This window comes from Cricetulus griseus, chromosome 5 (assembly GCF_003668045.3).
Source record: "Cricetulus griseus strain 17A/GY chromosome 5, alternate assembly CriGri-PICRH-1.0, whole genome shotgun sequence".
NCBI classification, from domain to species: domain Eukaryota; kingdom Metazoa; phylum Chordata; class Mammalia; order Rodentia; family Cricetidae; genus Cricetulus; species Cricetulus griseus.
In genome coordinates, this window is record NC_048598.1 from 8070492 (window position 1) to 8087109 (window position 16618).

Below are 16618 nucleotides of genomic sequence, written 5' to 3' on the forward strand. Positions count from 1 at the left end.
ATACAAACAGGTGTGCTTTCCAAGTTTTTGCACCCAGGTTGATTCGTTTTCATTTCTCGGGTCAGCCCGGCTGCCATCTGACATCTGAATGGGACCATGAAGCTCCATTGCCCATTTTTATCCTCCTATTATGCAGAGCCAGTTTAAAATTTAGTGTATCTTTAGTGGAGCCTGACAGGTGCACTGAGGGTGAGTGGAGGGAAGTAAGAGAGCTAAGAGAGAGCAGCCGAGTAATTTACAGTCCTTGTGTTCATAAAAGCTCAGCAGGCAGTAAGGTCAGATACGCATGCACGCCGTCACAGGGACATCAGCCAGGCCTCCAGATGCTATAGGGCCCTATCCATTATCACTCGACCTGCGTGCGCCACAAGATACTAACATGCCTATCCAGCACCAGTTAATCTGCCGTGACAGTGGAGGAGAACATGACAGCAGCAATACTGGTGGCTGGCACTCATTTCAAACCCAGCCATGACCTGGACCTGTTTCTGACCCTGTGACTTCATAGCCTGGAGTGAGATATCCACCCTGCCTGCACTTGTAGTGATGGGTGCGGTGCGGGCCAGGTGGATATCTCACTACCATATCTGTTACCAGAGTGGCCGGCCAGGAGGGCTATGTGGGTTAGAGTACTGCTCTTACCTTTTGTCAGCTGGATCATCTTGAATGAAGTTTCAGCTTTTTCATCCACAAAAATGTTGATCAAGATACAGCCAAGTCTTAGATTTCTTGATAGACATGAAAAAAGAAAATTTACTATTGTAAAATATGCCACACACATATATATTGACATATTATATATGTCAATATATAATAATGACATATATATTAGGCACACGTGAAATATTGGCTCTTGTGATTATGGCTGATCACCAGAAACTCGTCTATCATGTCAGAATAATTCATTTACTGTATTTTCATTTTTAGATGTATTTGTTTTTATTTCATAAGTATTAATGTTCTGTCTGCATGTGTGTACAAAGTGTATGCAGTGCATACAGAGAACACAAGAGGCCACCAGATACCTGAGTTGTAGCCTCTTGTGAACTACCATGTGGGTGCTGGGAACTGAACTCAGGTCCTCTCTGCAAGAGCAGCAAGTGCTTTTAACCACTGAAACATCTCTCCAGCTCCTGAGAATAAGTTTTCTAAAACTTATTTTCTTTTTAATTCTGTGTATGTACATGGGGGTATTTATACATTGAAGCCTGGGGGGGGGTGGTGCTGAAGAGATAACTCAATGGTTAAGAGTACTGACTACTCTTCCAGAGAACCCAGGTTCAATTCCTAACACCCACATGGCAGCTCACAACTTTCTGTAACTCATGTCTGAGATGCAGATATATGCAGGCAGAACACAAATACTTATAAAATAAAGTTTCTAAAAAAGGAAGCCAGAAGAGAGTTGGAGTTAGAGGCAGTTGTGAGCCACCTGACCCAGGTGTTGGGAAAAGAACCCCGGTCCTCTTTTATAGCACCAAGTGCTCTTAACCACTGAACTAATAATTAATTTTGTTTTAAGACTTAGATATATCCTTTTTGGCTGATTTGATAATATAAAAATCACTCCATTTTCTTATTGAGCTGACATTAACATGTCAAAACTCACACTTTGACAATATCATCATAATTATCTGCTTGAATAGGGAGACAGTTACAATATGCCCTAGGAATTAGAGGCATGAAGCAGAAATGTCTCTACTCAACAGTCTGCCGAAGTTCCTCTCCTTCCCAGACACGGCTCACCTCCAAATACTGTGGAAGTCACTGCAAGGCCACAGCTATCAGGAAATAATCTCACGTGCAAGTTTTGCCATTTACAAAGCACAGCTCTACATAACGCAGTTCACAAATACCCTACAACAAAGAGTTCCATCAACGTTTGAGAAACTGAACTTCTTGTTCAAATTGGCTTTGTACCAAAGAGGTGTTTCTTTCCTTTTCTTTTCTTTTTTTCTTGTAAATGGAGGAAAGAGAAGATGGAGCAGCAAGTACCCCCCCACACACACTTTCACATCTTAGATCTGGGAAGAAAATGATCGGCAGGGTTGTGTTTGATCTGTGGTGAAATGTAATATTCTGTTCAGGAGTTGCCATAAGTGCTCTGATTGAGGGGCACAGCTGGGGACGCACAGGCCCTGCATATTTTTTGCTTCTTTCCTTTCTCATCAGCTGGAGATGTGACAGAGTTGGTAGCAAACCCTCTATCCGGTATATAAAAACCAGGCACTTAGGCATTTTTGAGTGATAATTCAATAGGATTAAATTACACTCCTATGACAGCTGAACCTCACTAATGAGGTACATTTCAGTAAACTGTTGACTGAACTGTCTAGAAGGTTCCTTTAATTTACCAACATGTAACGACATGGGAAAAGCGTTAGTTGGCTCGATGAAGATGATAAGCCATGAGGTCTGTGGGTATTTTACATCAATACCTGACAACCTGAAGGGGTTTCTGTCACCTGCTCTATTTAGCCCAAGGCAGACACAGAATAACTGGTACCTGTTATCGTGATTGACTTACCAAAGCAATGAAAAGAATCCCCGTGAAGAGGGCTGGGTGGAAAACATGTCAGAGAAATCTCTGCTCCTTTCAGTTATCAGGAAGGGTGTTCCTTGCAAAGTGGACAAGGGTTGACAACAAACTTCAAAGAATGCTTCATTTTTTCAAATTCCTTGAGTCTTTCCCTGTTAGATAAAACATGAAAAGTGTCTGTATATATTTTCAGCCAAGTGTTGATTAGGACCCTAGGAAGGCTCACCCTTGCCCACTGAAGCAGTGTGTTCCAATCAAAGGGAAGAAAGAGCACATAAGGAAAAAGATGCCACAAACTAAAGACAAGAAAGCTGAATGGCATGCCTGTTGGAAAACATCTCTAGCTATGATTATACTGGGCAAGAAGAAGGCTTCAAGAGCATTTGCAATCCATTCGAAAAATGTTTTAAAAGCTGCGCTCCTATATTGTCTAGGAAGCAATGGTTTCTTGGGAAAATAACACTAACTCCAAGCTAATGAATTAGGGAGTAGTGTGGGTATAGATGGGTCCTGGGTACTCAGGTATGTTTTAGTAGTTATTCTTTATAAACCAATCAATCACAAAATGTTAGCTTAGAGATGTGTTCTGGCCTATACCTTAGCCAGGTGTGGTGGCACATGCCTGTAATCCCAGCACTCAGAAGCAGAGCCAGGAGGGTCAAGAGTTTGAAGCCAGCTTAGACTCGGTCTAATAAATAAATAAATAAATAAATAAATAAATAACAAATAAACAAAAATTAAGGACTAGGCATGTAACTCAGAGATTCGGTGCTTGCTTAGCCTGTGCAAGACCCTGTGCATATCACCAGTGCCACCAAAATAAGAAAAATGTGTGCCACGCAGGAAAGGTGAAAATTGCATCTTGTGGCCTTTGCATACTCAGGTGCATTGCAGCACTACTACAATGACCAAGTTCAGACGACTGGATAAAGGAAACAGGAGTATATACACAGTGAGATTTAATGTAGCCATAAAGGATGGCATTATTTCATGTGAATGGAAACTGAGACCACAGTCTTAAGTGAAATATGACAGACTCCGAAAGACTAACGCACGCCTTTCCTCTTATGTGAAATGCAGTTTTAAGAGTGAAGGTGGGTGGGTAGAGAGATGGCTCAGTGGTTAATAACACTTGTTGCTCTTACAGAAGATCTGGGTTCAGTTCTGGGCAACCACAAGAGAGCTCACAACCATCTGTCTCTCAGTTCCAGGGGACCCCACACCCGACTCTGACCTCCAGGGCACTGCATGCGTGTTGTCAACACGCATATATGAAGGCAAAGCACTGTACACATGCACTGAGAATAAATTTAAAATTTAATCTAATTTTTAAAATAGTTGGGGAGATGAAAGAAAAATGGGACTATGAGAAAAGGAAAGGGAGCCGCCGGACAGGGCGGGAGGACACATGAAGGTGACGATGGATGAATATGAGTGCATGAGAAGGCTAGAAGGAAGCCTAGTATTTTGTACAATTAATGGATGGTAACAAAAAAAATGGGAGGGAAGTAGAAAAAAATACTACCTTACTCTAAATTGCCAGGCATTTTTTACAAGAATTCAACTTTTTTTTTTTTTCTTGAGGCAGGATCTTACACTATAGCCTGGGATGGTCTTGGACTCATGATTCTCCTGCATCAGCTTCCCAAGGGCTGGGCTGATGGGTGTGCACCTCCATACTCAGCTAAGAATTAGCTCTGGAGTGTCAAACACACCAGAGAGAAATGCAGGTTTGGCCAATCCAAAGCACCAGCTAATCCATAAGCCACATCTATTAGGCTTCAAAAGCACGAGACTCATAGGTTGCTGACTCAAGTCATCTTTTTTATTGTTTGTTTGTTTGTTTGAAACAGGGTCTCATGGAGTCAGTCTGGCCTGCGACTCCTTATCCTCCGGCCTCTGCCTCCTAAGTGGTAGGATGGCCATGTGTGTTACCGCTACGCCTTGCTGCTGTTACTCATTTTGATCTGGCTGTCACTCCCATGAGCTAGTTACTTATCTGGTGACTCTCTGGAGGCCTCAGAGAAAGAGCTTAGGGGGGGGTGGGGAGGGTGGGTGTGGGTGGGGGGGGGGGGGGGGGGGGTGGGTGGGTGGGTGGGGCATGGTGAGACTGAATGAGAAATAGCAACTCCACAGTTTGCCCTGACACAGGATACACAGGAAAAAAAAACTGAGAAAATCACCCAGTCACACTATCCACGCATGCATATGCAACATTTCAGACCCTGAAGCAAGAGAAGAAGTCTTCATAGTTTGCAAGAACACTGACAGGGAGTTTGCATAATAGAGTGGAGACACCGGACCAGAAAAATTGGAAGACAAACAGGTTTTCCTCCAGCACTGAAAGGCTCCTTTGCTGGCTCTGATTGTGTCTTAGGCTCTGAACAGTGGTAGTTATTGCTGTGGCTTGAATATACAACAGTCATATAGGCTTCTTTATTATCTGAATGCCTGGCTGGCACCTAACCCCAGCCCTAACCCTGAGCCTCTTCAGTTCCCAGAGGGCTGTGCTGTCTAAGGACAGTCCTAGGGGTCTAGAGCCAGATTGGAGGAAGTGGGTCACTGTGCACGGTCCTTATTATCCTTTGTTGATTCTGGTCTCTCTTGGCCTCTCCTTCTTGGTCTGTTGTTATGAGCTGAGACACTCCACTCTCCGTGATGGACTGACCTCTCTGAGGCCCTGAGCCCAAATAAACAACCATTTCTTTTTTGTTAGACATTTGTTCATGGTAACGAAAGACTATTTATCACAGTTAAAAATGACCAAAAAAAAAATCATGAAAATTTCCCCCATGTTTTCTTATTCAAAAGATGTCACCATCATTCCAGTTGTTTCTGTGGGTTAAACTTGAACCCAGCACTTTAACAGCTGGCTTCACATCAGCCATTCACAAGGCGCAAAAAATACCCCATTTTTCTGACTCCAAATTCGAGTACTGAAAGTATCAAAGGCCAAATAGTCTTTGTAAATACTTCCACAATGAAATGTTAATAATGAAACATTAAGAGACTGAGAAAGCAAACAATTGCTGGAGAGATGACTCAGCACTTAAGAGTATTGGCTGCTTTTCGTGGGACATGAGCTTGGCTCCCAGCATCCCAGCATGGTGGACTGTAACTGGCTTTAACTCCAGTTTCAAGGAATGGGATATCCCCTTCTGGTCTCAGGCATCAGGCACACACATGGTGTCCATACATACCAGCAGGCAAAATACTCATACACATTAAATAAATACGTAAATATTTGAAGATATTACTTGAAAATCCTCATCTGAATATTAAAATGTTTATTTCTCAATAATGTATATGCTATGAAACTAACCTTTGGGGAAATATCCACTTAGAAAAGTCATCCCAAATTATTGCAATCATTTGGCAATTGCCATTTAATAACAGCGTCAATAACTTGAAAATTAAAAATAAACAACCAGGTTTTATCTGAGGTTAATTTAGCTATCCAATCAATTATTTAGGGATGTTTTAATAATGCCAGCTAGTTGGGTGTGGTGTTTTGGCATATGCTCATAATCTCAGCAAGTGAGGAAGAGAAAGACAGTGTAAGACCCCCCACCCCGAAGCTCAGGCCCCCAGGATCTCAGCCCAGGACCCCAGTCACCCCAATCACCAGGCGGAGTGGAAAGCTTGATGCAAACTGCACCAGGCTTTATTGAAGTTGTTTAATGAGCTAACCCGATGTTAGCTCCGGTCTTTCATCCACCCATCATGGCAGTTAGCTAGGAAAGACAGCTCAAAGTGGGTGCATAGAGATTTTATAGGGCAGTGTAAGGGGAGTGTCTAGGGGTACGCACAGGCTCAGGATTGGTGTGCCTCCAGGCTTGGAGGTTTTGCCCTGTGTTGATTGGTCAACTGGTTGTTATGGCCCATAGGCCCTCCCAGGGCAATTGCTATGCTCTTCGAGTCATTGTCGTGCACTTGTCGGTAAAGCACACCCAGAGCTGTAAAGCATAGCACCACCAGCTAACTTCTGATTGGTTCCTTGCCACAAGGCAGGCATCTGACCTCCTAGTGACCAAGACAAGGTTAAGGCAAGCATGTGTTACAGTCATGGCTGCCGAAATGGGGAGCTGGTCCCTTCAACAGAATAGAGTTTGAGGTCATTCTGGGTTACACAAGGAGTTTGAAACCAGCCAGGGCTGCATGTCTCAAGAAAGAAAGAGAAAGAGAAAAGCAGTTAGTAAATAAGTAAATAAAATTTTGCCAGCAGTTGACAGTGACTATTACTGTTGTTATTAATTTAGCATGTAAAATAATGTTTTAATAATGATATTTTAATGTTTTTGGAGGTGGACAATAAATAACTATTTGAAGGAGGTAAAGACAGTCCTAGATAAACCATAATTAGGCTCTGGGTCTGCAGCATCCCAACCCCTCCACAATCGCTGAAGCTAGAATCAGTCAGTCAGCCTTACAAGGCAAAGCTTCTTCCTGGGGGTGTTGGTTCACATCAGCTTTCTGGGTACCACAGTCCTGTTGCGGATCCCAGGAGGAGATGGAGAACCGGTAGCCAGGACAGCGAGTTCCAAGTGCAGGAGGAGACCCTGTCTCAAAGACAAAGATGGAAGACACCAGACAGTGACCTTGGCTTCCACAGGTATATGCTCAGATGAATTACACACACACACACACACACACACACACACACACACACACACGCACGCACGCACGCACGCACGCACACACGCGACCAGTAGAGGTGAGAACGCTTCCATCACAAGAAGCCATTAAAAGACTAAAAGCAAAAGGAGACAGAAGTGTTACAGTGAAACAGAGAGGATTGAAAACAAGACCCAGGACTTTAGAAACCTCAGAAAAGGAACCGAAAGGAAGCACGTGGGGCTGGGGCTAATGCACGGCGATCTGGTCTGATTTGCTCTACAAATCCAAGGCACAGGGGTCCCATCTGGCTTCAGAACACTACACTGTCTCACCAAGTAGGTCCGTAAGCACTGGAGCACCATAGACCTCAACGTTAGGCTGAGTTTACAGAATGCAGCTCTGAGGCAGGCAGCCCAGAGAGAACCGATGGTGCCCGTCAGCAGGAGCACTCCCAGGTGCCCTGCAATTTGCAGTCCCTGGTGCTTGACCCCTCCAAACCATAATGATAATTGCTGCTGTGTCGCCAGCTGGGCTTCCGAACAACTCCAGGGTTAGTGCCCTCCCTCACTAAGGCCGCCTTGGTAGTGGGAACCCCACACGTCTGACTGTGATAAGTTACTCCGTGATCGTCTCAGCAGTGCTCAGTAGCAGGCATTATATAGTATCACCAAAGCAGAAAACATTGCTTCGCTTTCCTCAAAAAATAAAAATCCAAGGCTTACTGCTTCAATATATTTTGGTGAAGAGAAGACATCTGTCCCCTTTTAATCACGTGCACAGTAAATCAAGTATCAAATTTAAAACAATGAACTTCCAATGAGCCTCCTCAAAGTCACTTAGCATTGATAAATTAGTAATGTATTATTAAATTATTCATATCTTTTTTTTCCTTTGGACTGTAATGATATACTGTACACTGCACTGATAATTTACTTAGGCTGAGTCCATTCATTTAATTATGCTGCTAAACTTGGTAGGCCAATTGGTCATCCTGAGAGTTTCCAGGCAAGCTAATCACAAATATATAGAACATGCCCCTTATTGTCCCCAGCGGCTGAGTGCTAAAATGCTATTCAACGCTCGGAAGGTTAATGCCCTGCTTATGTAAATTGTCCAATTTAACATTCAGTGGCAATATCATAAATTCTGGCTCTAGGATTTCATTAAACGTATGTTCAAACTAGTTGACCTCAAAGGTTAACAAGCAGAAGTTAAACAGGACAATTACTTAACTCACTTCTTATCAAGAGACGGAGGTGCACCAGCTATTTAATAGCCTGGCATACTTCACAATTAGAATTCTTATAAGGCCTCTGATAAAACTGCAGGTCATGAATTTTCATAAGGATGTCAGATAATAACTATTTATCTGCGCTTGTTTTTCTTTCTTATAAACTTAAACTTTGATCTCAACATTCAATTAGACATGATTCTGCAGAGAAGGGTTAGGTAACTGGAGGAGACAGGGTCCTTTGGGTCTGCAGGGAGATTTAAAGAATAGCATCTGTATTGTCATGAGGGCGGGAAAATGGCAGAGCCCCACTAGTAAGTGGATGGCTAAGCACCGCTCACTGTCTTCAGATGCTGAGCTAAACAGTGATTGTTTTCTTTCCAGACACTCTCCCACCACCACCACCGTCACTCCATGTCTGTTAGCCTACTGGGCGGAACACATTCTCCTTTGTGCTTATATGACAATGGGGTTGATATGATGGCAGCAAAGTCTAGATAACCATGGGAAGTAGACCCGAGTCTTCTGCTTCCTTCTCCTCACCACCGTGAAATGATGAGCACAGCCCTGGGTGTGATTACCTACAGCTCAGGCAATGCAGTAAGAGAAGCCCCAGGTGGACATTTCCACACACAGTGCTGCACAAGGAGCAAGCACTGGCTTTGGGGAGACATTAAGTTAATAACTACACACCAGCAATCTTAACACTTGACCCACTAACAGTAGGACACAGCAAGGGCCTGCAGGGGTGGCTCAGTGGGTTGTGTGTTTGCTGTGTAAGCATGAAGTCCTTAGTTCAAATTCTCATCAGCCATGAATAGACAGGTGTGTGCATAAGTGTCTGGAACTCCAGCATTGTGGTGATGGAGTCGGGTGGATTGCTGGGACTTTCTGACTGCCATCCTAGTTCTGGATTCAGTGAGAGACCCTGTCTAGAGGGAAGACGGTGGAGAATGATGGTCAGGGCAATGAAAGACTTTCCCTAGCTTCCACACATGGACACACACAGCTACACACAAGTGTGCACAGACCACACACATAAATTAGCAATCAATCAACCAACAAGTAATCAATCAATAATAATCAACCAATCAAGAAATAGGCAAATAAATAAGTAAGCAAATAACTATTTTTTGAAAAACACAAAAAGCTGTATCCCCTTGCAGATTCAACTGTTTGTCTCACACCCTCTTTGGTAGACAAAGCAACGGATATGAATGCACAAAATTTTGTTTATAAATTATGAACTGAATTCCTCTTTGGAGCTGAAAAGAGGAACTGAAATTCCTCTTTGTCATTTTGCTCATTGTCATATTTATCGGAGGGTTAGTGATTTCTAAAATTTAAAAGTAATGCCATGGGATGAAGACAAAGCATAGGCATGTGTGCAGATATGAAATAAGCACAGGCATGTAGGTAGATATGAAATAATGCCCGCCCTTGGTCCCGTCCCTGCTCTGTGCTCTTATTCCCCTCCAGGGGCTACTTATCGTTAGAAGCTGTTTAGAGAAATAATACAAGGAAGAAATGTTTCCTAACATGAAATAATGGGACAGTGTTTTATATCTCCATCCAAACTTCGTCTTTGAATATTGACTACAGGTCCCCTTGAAGGGGACATAAATAAAGTGGAAAGGCTAATTGAGTGAAAACACTTGCAGTCAGGGTTCCGTAACTGACATTGGTGATACTCCCTCCCCCACACACGCTCACACCACTTAAAGTAAGAGTTAGGGCTCTGTTCTCAGTGAAAAGGCTGGCATACATAAGAAAGGAATGTAGAGTGGAAGGAGCCAGGAGACTCTAGTCCCAGAGAGGGCGGGGGGGGGGGGACAGAGACAGAGACAGAGAGACAGAGAGAGAGGGAACTTCTGGAATACATGTATGCTTGTGGGTTAAAGGTAGAGACAAGAGGGCCCGGAATGTTGAGGACCATTTCTTTACACGGTGTGAAGATGTGTCACTGTGATTGGCTAGGCAGGAAGCGTAGGCGGGACTTCTGGACAGAGAGCTCTGGGAGGAGGAAAGGTCGAGTCTCCAGACAAAACAGACTGGAAGCAAGATGGGGTAGTCTAGAGTAAAGGTAGCTTAGCCACCTGGAAGAATGTAGATTTAAAACTGGGCTTATTTAAGTTAGAACTAGTTAGGAACAAGCCTAAGCTAAGGTCAAGCTTTTATAATTAACAATAAGTCTCTATGATGGTTTTTTTTTTGTGAGTTGGCGGTCCAAAGACAAATCTATCTACACTGAAAAAGAGGCAACACAAGGCAGATGAAGAGGATGGGGATGGCATGGCAACGCGGAGGCGGGCACCTTTCAGAGTGGTGGAGGTTTTGCCGGCTCTTAGTGAGCTTGGCTTGTGGAGCTAGGATCTCCGGAACGCTGAGGGTACCAGAGCTGCTCTGAGCCAGTGCCTTTGGGTTCTTATCGTGGGAATTCAAAGAATGAAATTGATGAGCCCCAGAGGTGAGCTGTAGATAGATGATAGGTTCCCCGGGGAGAATGTAAGAGGACAGAGGGAAGACAAGGCGCAGCAGCAGTGGTCCCAGGAAGAAGGTTGCCATTGAGCATCTACACTTGGGATATTTTAAAGGACTCCTGGCAGACACTAGTGTGAGGCATAGGGGTGGGACCGGTTGGTCAGTCCAGCTGGCTGGACAGTTACAATGCTGCTGGCCAATAACTAGGATTTCTTATTTGCTAGCTTAGTCTTAATTATCAACCATAACTACTAATCTATATATTTTTATAAGGACTTATCTTACCGGGTAGGATGCCTTTTATCCCAGCACTCAGGAGGCAGAGGCAACCAAACTCCTGTGTGTTTGAGTGGCCTACATAGTGAGTTCCAGGCCAGCCAGGGCTACATAATGAGACCCTGTCTCAAAAAACTTTATTAGCATATTTATTCATTAAAATAAAAACCATTTTGAGCTAGGCATGGCAGTGCACACCTGCAATCCCAGCATTGGGTAAGTATAAGCAAGAAGATTGTCATAACTTCCAGGCCAGCCACTAATGCATAGCAAGAACCCGTGTCAAAAAGACAAAGACACCAAACACAATAAAAAGTTAGCTGTCATTACAATAAGATGAGAGTGATAAACCAGAGGAAGCTTTTTACCTGCTTCCCACTATTTACAAACAGTGGAAGATGAGTAATTTTCATTTATTTTAGTTGCATGTTTCACATAGCAATACAGAATAGTTATCTTCAAAATTTAGACTTTCAAAAAAATCGTTCTATAAAAGACATTCACATATAAGTCACAACTATATTATACAAATTACAGTGTAATTCCAAAGTATACAGAATGTGTAAGCCTAATACTGTGAATGGGTATTACTGGAGAGAAGCTGTGGCTACACAGGCTGACTGACTAGAACTTCAGTGCTGTGGGAAGGTCAGAATATCTCAATGTTCACCTCATTTAATAGCCACATACTGCCCACTGCCTTAGTTTTGTTTTTTTATTGCTGTCATAAAAAATACATTGAAGAGCCGGGCGTTGGCAGCACATGCCTTTAATCCCAGCACTCAGGAGGCAGAGGCAGAGGCAGGAGGATCTCTATGAGTTCGAGGCCAGCCTGGTCTCCAGAGCGAGTGCCAGGACAGCCTCCAAAGCTACACAGAGAAACCCTGTCTCGAAAAACCAAAAAAAAAAAAAAAAAAATACACTGATGAAAGCAACTTTGGTCGGGGGATTATTTGTCTCACAATTCCAGGTTGTAATCCCTCATTGTGAGGAAATCAAGGCAGGAACTTTAGCAGCTAGTCAGAGAGAATGAATGACTCCATACAGGTCTAGTACTCAGCTCACTTTCTGCAGTCACATAAAAGTCTGGGACCCAAGCACATGGAATGGTGACACCCACAATGGTCTTCCAACACCAACTAACAGGGTCAAGACAATCTCTCATTGGGACACTCTTCCCAGATGATCCTGAATTGTATCAAGTTGTTGATGCCCACCTCTGTGTGTGACATAATATCCTTACCACCACTGGGGGAATCTTTGGGGATCCATGAACATATCTCTATACTCCACCAACCCCAACGCTAAGGGTGTCATCAGAGCTCATTGGTGGCCTGAAACAGATTTCCCTGATTGCTGTAACCTGGCCGTCTGAAGTTTCTACCCATCTGTTTGAAAAGTGTGTTGATTGGAGACTTTCTTTGCTTGTATAATTGCTGCCACATTTGAACATGGAAGTTGAGGCAACCTGGATTGGTGTTTCTGGTGTTTACTCATATTTGGCTCTAGAGTAAATTATCCCCTTTGAGGAGAGAATTGTGTTTCTTGTGTTGATGACATCCACTATTTGTGTTCTAATTGGTAGGGCCCCCTCCCTCGATAATACAATAATAATAAAATACAAAGCGATAGAATCCCCAGATCCCACTTTCTTTGTCACTAGGCATGTTGCAAATTCACAATATCAGTCTATATCCCTATGTTCGTGCAGGCAGGTATCCAGAAGTCTGCTGGAGGGTCACAGAGGTTTGGACCGAGGCAGTGGTGAGATAGTGGAGAAAGGTTGTTAGTTTTAGATTTGATCACTCTTTCATCTGTGCCTCATGGACTGACTTCTACCGATTACACGTTTACCGCAGCTGCTGAAGCCTCCTCTTCTTACTACTTAGAAAGGGCAATTCCTGTCCTTGAATTATTTTTACTAAGTCTGGCTTTGGACTTCAGTGATCTGAAGGGCCTTGTTTGCATTTCCTGGGCTTCATATGCCCTTTAGACACCCCCCAAGGTGCAGTTTGTTAAAATGAAGTCAAAACAGCACCTATCACTCACTCCACTAATCTCTACTTGAAAAAAAAAAAAAAAAAAAAAAAAACCTCTGGGATAAATGGACGTGTTTACAAGAGAAGATACTGTAGAATCCGCCACACCCGGAGTATATGCTGAAGTCAACAAAATCATCTCATGGTTACCGCATGGAAAAATCAACAATTATTAGAATAGATTTATGAAGTTATTTAGCAGCTTTCTGGCCAGCCTCATTATGCCCACCCTCACATGGCACAAGGCCCTTTCCATTAGCAGAAACAGGAACAAAAGGTCAGCGCTTCCCTGCAAGCTCCAACCACTAATTAGAGAGACCCCTTGGTAGAGAATGTAATTGGGCCATTACTGAATCCTTCTACAGAAAGAAAAATGCATGATTTCACTCTTGTTGGTTTTCCTTTGAGTGATGCACAGACCATTAATAGATGTTCAAAGAGTAACATGGGTATTACCGATGGGTTTTCTAAATATGAACTTCCATTACTGGAGATTCAGTTAATATTCTTCATATTAAAAAGAACATTCTTGGCCAAATAGCTGTTTAGGATGGCCTCTGAATCAAAAGTTAACCCAAGTAGCTATTAATAGCTTGGGACTGTAGCCATTGCTTGAATATACTTTCGTTCCTTCTAAAATTGAATCCTCATAGTGAGACATTAGAGGATAAAAATGTAGCAGATGCTATTTAGAGGTTGGGCCTTTGGGAAGGGACCACAGTGGAGACCCCGTGATTGAACTCTGGTGCCTTCCCAAGAAGGAGATGGGCTGTGCATGAGGTTTGCTGGTTTTAAAGCTTATACTTAGCATGCCTGGAATTCTGTCATCAGTTCCCAACACAAGAAAATAAAAAGCAGAAGGGAGAGAAGAAACTGAAATGGATGTGTATTCCATCTCCCACTTGCCCTGGGAGACATTGCTGTACTACCTTGGCATCCTGCCAGCAGGCAGTCCACCACAGAGTGATGCATGCCCCTTACCTAAGACAGAGTTCTAAGCCAAAAATAAACTTCTTTCTTGTATATGCCAGCCTACGGTATTGAGATAGTAGCAAAAGAAAATCAACTAAAAGTGAATCCCATGTTCAGGAAATACTGGCATTGAGATGAAAAGTCTGTCAGCAGGGACACTAAGATTTTTTTAAAGCTAACAATAATCTGGCAACCCCCCCCAACACACACACACACACACACACACACACACACACACACACACACACACACACACACACACCCTTATTGCTGCAGATGGAACTCAGGGCTTTGTGTATGCTAGGCAAGCACTCTAATGCGAGGCTAGACCTTGGCTTGAGCACTTTCTTCTTCAGTGTGAAATGGTAACTGGCCACTTTTGTAGTCTTATGGCTTGAGTGTGAAATCCCTCACAGGTTCATGAGTTAAACAACACCAGGGGTTATTTTGGGAGTTTGTAGAAACTCTAGGAGGTGGCACCTAGCTAGAAGTGTAGGTCGCTGAGGGTAGTCGTGTTCCTATCTCTCCCTGTGTTTCCTGTCCACCACGAGATGGATAGCTACACACTTCACATATTCCTTCTGCCACAGGATGCTCTGCCACCAAAAGTCTCAGAAACCTGGTGCTGTGACTACAGATGAACTCTTCTGACACCAAAAGCCTAGACCAAGTGGGAGGATGGAGTCCAGCTGCAAGGCAGGAGAGCAGAATCTGGTCTGAGAGCAGGGAATGGTGGGATCGAGGTCCAGACAGGCAAATGGACAGACAGGCAATTAAGTAAGCTGTGTCAACAACAGGGGAAGGGGGCTGAGCTGGGCTGACGCTCCTGGGACAGATGGGAGTTCTCTGCCTACTGTGTTTTTGTACTTAGTTGTAGCTGCTTCACTTTTCTAGTTATGAACATCACACATACAAAAAGATAACCCTTCTCTTACTAGGAATCCCCAGTGCCTAAATCAGTAACTGGTGTCTTCTCAGGGCTCAGTCAAGTACCTTCTGGTTGAACGCACAAAAGAATGGCGGGCTTAGAAAAGTTCCCCTGGGCTCTCATCGTCGGACAAATCCCTGTCTGTTTTGGAAGCTGAGGACTCCGTTTCTGAAGACTTAAAGAAAATGGCTGAGTTCTGGGAGGCTTCTTTTGACTGTGAGACACTCTGTTCCTCAGGCACAGCTAGTGATGTACTTCACACCAGCTGAGAAGGAGGTCAGAGGGCCTGGCAGGATTCACCAACCCATTTTCCTCTTTTGCTAGCTGGACTTCAGAAATACCAGGAAAATCTTGTCATCACTGATGAATGCTGCCTAGGAGCTCTTAACTCCCCTAGCAGAGTGGGTATTAATGGGTACGTTTTGTGCAAGGTGGAATGTGTCTCCTTGATGCATGACAGTGCCCAGATCACTAATGCAGGCTGTGAGACCAGGAGTCCAAGAATAATTTGTTCACATGAACTAAAACTTGCTACTCTTGCCAGTTTTCACTTGCTTCACTTAACACAAGCCAGGTGGTAGTCTGTCCTTTTCTTGTGTCTAGGAATGGTTTTGAAAAGGCTGAAAGCACCCTGAGGGCTCAGGCTGGTTAGGAATGGAGGAGCCTTGAGGAGGTCTTAATCATATCACAAGCAGGGGTGACATCCAAGAAGAGAGTAATGACAGGGCTGGAGAGATGTTCAATGGTTAACAGCGTGCACTGCTCTTGCAGAGAACCTGACTTCAGTTCCCAGAACCCATGTTGGACAGCTCACAGCAGCTTGTAACTCCAGAGATCAGCAACCTCTTCTGGCCTCTGCGGGCACTGTACTCACGTGTACAAACACATACACACAATTATAAATCAAGCAAATCTTAAAAGCCAAACGAAAGCAACAAAAAGAGACTAATGATGATGGGGACTGTCCCTTTGTACAGAGTTTCAAAGGACTTAGAAACCTGTATCTTGAAAAGAGAAATTTGGCTGGGGATGTGGCTGGGTTGGCAAAGCGCCTGCCTAGCATGTGAAACCCTGGGTTCCATCCCCAGCACTGTGTAAACCAGGCATATGTCACAGGCCTGCACTCTCACCTCTTGAGAGGCAGAGGAAGGAAAGTCAGGAATTCAAGAGGTTCCTACGTTCAAGACCATCTTTGGCTATTAGAAAGCTTGAGGTCAGTCTGGGTTACATGAGACCTTCCTTGTTTCAGAAAGAAAACAAAACAAAGTTAGAGTACTCAGGAGACTTACAAAAACAGGACTTTGAAGTACAGACTTTAGAAGTAGCTCAATTTTTCTTTAAAAAAGAAATCACCTGGCTTATGAAAGTGGAGTTCTAGTTACTCCTTCATGGATCTCAAAACCTTATGGGATTCACCATATCAGTTGCTCACTTTTCTGTGGTTGAGATACAACACCATGACCAAGAGCAAAGAGCGTATTTTGGCTTAGGTTCCAGAGGGAGAGTCCATAATGGCAGGGGAGGCTTGCTCAGGG

The 16618-nt window shown here is 43.7% G+C and overlaps 1 long non-coding RNA gene across 5 annotated transcripts in view; it reads right to left on the minus strand.

The window, feature by feature from the left end:
- LOC103162392 overlaps positions 1-16618 on the minus strand; it is a 45946-nt gene that overhangs the window by 26386 nt on the left and 2942 nt on the right. For 4 of the 5 annotated variants that reach the window (XR_003486049.2, XR_004770078.1, XR_003486048.2 and 1 more), the window contains exons 2-3: positions 2528-2691; positions 643-728 (exon numbers count right to left, since the gene is read on the minus strand). This is a non-coding gene — a long non-coding RNA (uncharacterized LOC103162392). Of the gene's footprint in view, positions 1-642; positions 729-2527; positions 2692-6969; positions 7099-16618 lie in introns of all 5 variants that reach the window. The other variant, XR_003486051.2, reaches the window with a different exon arrangement.